Genomic DNA, 3,076 nt, shown 5'->3' with positions numbered 1-3,076 from the left:
GGAATCTGTTTCTGCAAGAAGAAAAAAAGTGAGTCTCATTAACATCCACCCTTGGCAACACAGTCGGCCACAAATCACAGATTGTAGCACATGAAAGTGAAAAGTGAAGCTTAATGATAGGAAAAGTAGGTAGTTTGAGACAGTCTAGGAATCTGGGCCATTACTCCAGCTAGGTGGGCAAGTGGGAATATCATGATCACAAGCATAGGTGAGCTTTGTTTTGGGATATCTTTGACAGCCAGTTGGCTTCCTGGCTGCTTGCCATTTGTGCAGCTTCTGAAGTGAGAATAAGAATTATTTCTTTCATTTAAAAATGTATTCTAAATTTGAGAATTTTTCTCTTTAATAGCAGGTTGCTTGTCTTTGAGAGAATGTAGCATTTTAGGTTGAGTACATTCATTCTGGAGGCTGCAGTACATTTTTATGAATATTCAGAGTGGTACTGAGGAAGGAAAACATTCTGAACATTCTCCTCCCAGTATGATCCATCCTTGGAGATGTACAAATGAAACTTTGGATTTTACTTGCTTATTTTTTAGATTTGTATGTCATGATCCCTCCAATCTGTCTGCTCAGGATGACATAGATGGTTCATTTCTTCCTCACTTTATAGGCACAACAACTCTGTTAGGTTGTTTGGGCTGACGGGGGCGGCGGAAGAGCTGTCCCCAGGTCACCCTATAGGTTTCGTGGCTGAGCAAGGCCTTGAATTTGCATCTTCCAAGTCTCAGTCGATCTCTCTAACCATCATACTCCATTGGCATGCAGCACTTTCATGTATCAGTGGCTGGTACTAGAGTGGTACCTTTGTGTAGAAGTTGAGGTGAAGGACCTCCCCACCCAATATTATTTTTCTTAAGAAACTCCTGAACAGTTTCAAAAGCCTTCCCAATCTCTTGTCATCACTCTTGCCATACCATCACCATTTTAAATCTTACTGGCATGCTTGTGCATCACCTCTAAGATGCTTGCATACTGAAATACTTTCCTATGTCTAGTAGATTGTACATAATTATACTGTGCAGGCATGAAGTGACAACTCTGTAATGCCCTTGGACAAAGCACAGTAACTATAGTCATATTCTCTGACTAATTAAAGCTTCATATCCTTATCAAGGGGAGTGCTAGCATTCTCTCCTTTCGTACAACACATTATGCGTTTCTTCTTTCTCTGGTATATTTTCCTATCATGTGCCCTGTGAAGAGGGCCAGAGACCAAAACATTTTGTTCTCTGAAATAAAGGGCAAGACCCACCTCCCTGCCCCCCCCCCGCTCTTCATGTCAGGAAACTAGCTGAAAAGGCATTTGAATCTTTCTTCAGCACTTGATATAGGAAAGCATCCTTCACTGTATCTGAAGTCAAAAGGCTAGGTTAGGCCAAGTCACATGGCGCAGCTAGCTCTATCATCCAATGTTCTGCTACTGCTACTCACTCCCTGGTGTCTGCTGCCTCGAACAGTTTTCTTATCCTGCTCTGACAGTACACCTCACCAGTCCAAAGGAAATGGGCAGGATGGAATGTGCCAACCAGGTGGCATGCCCCGGTAGAAGAATTTCAGAGAAAATCTCTGAGAGTTTTCAAATAATGATGTGGCAGAATCAGTGGATCCCAAGAGACTGTGCTAAGAGATGTTTTTCAAACATTCATAGCATGAAAATACCTGGGACAGATGGACACTTCATCTTCAATTAGTGGACAATTCATCTCATCATCATTTTAGTAGGAATGGAAAGAACACTCCGTAAATGCCTTGTTCTCACTGTTTTAGGTTGTTGTAAGATGCTGAGACATCCCAAAGAGGGATTGTAAAGCCTGCAGAAATCTCTTGCCTGTGGTTGAGAGCAAGACGAGTTCTTTTGCGGTCTTTCAAGGACTCCATAATTTGTGCAATATGTCTCCTGTGTTCTTTCCCTTTCAGAAACACAGCACACAAACATACAGCAAGCATAGAAGGATTTGCTGTTTGTTAAGAAGGAGCTACAGAACCAGTCAAACAAAGCAACAGTCATCCTGGATTTAGACAATTCATGCAATTTGTAAAATTGCACAAATGGCATAGTTTTTGCACAAAACAGGCAATCTGTATAACAATGGGCAATTGTTTGCAAAACAACATTCTCATTAATGTGAGACTTCTATTGAGAGTCCCAGAAGAGTCTTCACCATGCTTGCCACTGAAGAGAATGATGTTTCAATCTTGTCCTTGCATATGAAAATGAGATACAGAAGGATTTACAGACCTATATGTTAATCCCTATCCTCTATAATCAAAAATACCGTATTTTTCGCACCATAAGATGCACTTTTCCCCCATAAAACAGGGGGGTGGAAAGTCTGTGCGTCTTATGGAGCAAAGAAAACAGATTATATTTACCTGCTTTCTTCTCCTAAAAATTTTGGTGCGTCTTATGGAAAGGTGCGTCTTACGGAGCGAAAAATACGGTATTTTAAAATTTGGACAACTAAGTGGATAGGCAATATTCTGTGCTTACTTCTGTTTAGTAACACTTTCATCTGACTTCAGTTCCAATATTTACTGACCCCATGGCCCATGGATGAGGGTAACTATTGATTTTTCTGACTCTTAAGCTGAAATAACACATTTTTGTTGCTAATTTTAATTATTTTTTTCCTTGAAAAGTTTGAACTGGAAAATGGCCACTACTCCAAACAATAACTGAATTATCTTTGCTGTTATCTGATCATTGGTCAGTGATGCTTGTAGGAATTCTTTACACATAACTTGCTTTTATGATTGGGCTCACAAGAAACATCAAAAGGAATCCTCACATCAGCCAGTGACTAGAGACAACTGTCAGAAATGTCCTTTCCTCACTTAGCCTGAAAGGGGAACCAGTGCAGAGGATAGGGTCAGGGTTTGGGAAGGGCCCCATGCAGAATCAATGGAGAATATTCATGGGCCATATTTGAACAATGAGGTGAAAGTTCCCCATTACTGATATGCTACCTTATGTGGATCCCAGATATTCAGGACTTCAGAAAAAAAAATAACTAGTGACTTATCCAACACAATCCTATGCACATGTGCCAAGAGAAAAGTACCACTGTGTTTA

General features: G+C 40.6%; 1 non-coding gene across 1 annotated transcript; it reads right to left on the bottom strand.

Annotated features, from left to right (window-relative positions):
• Window positions 1-1,027: 1,027 nt before the first annotated feature.
• Window positions 1,028-1,151, bottom strand: LOC140703641 (U6atac minor spliceosomal RNA). The gene has a single exon (XR_012082943.2). It is a non-coding gene; the product is annotated as a U6atac minor spliceosomal RNA (small nuclear RNA).
• Between the last annotated feature and the right edge of the window lie 1,925 nt (window positions 1,152-3,076).

The sequence above is a fragment of the Pogona vitticeps genome, chromosome 1, assembly GCF_051106095.1.
Source record: "Pogona vitticeps strain Pit_001003342236 chromosome 1, PviZW2.1, whole genome shotgun sequence".
NCBI lineage: Eukaryota > Metazoa > Chordata > Lepidosauria > Squamata > Agamidae > Pogona > Pogona vitticeps.
This window is presented reverse-complemented; position numbering and strand designations above follow the sequence as displayed.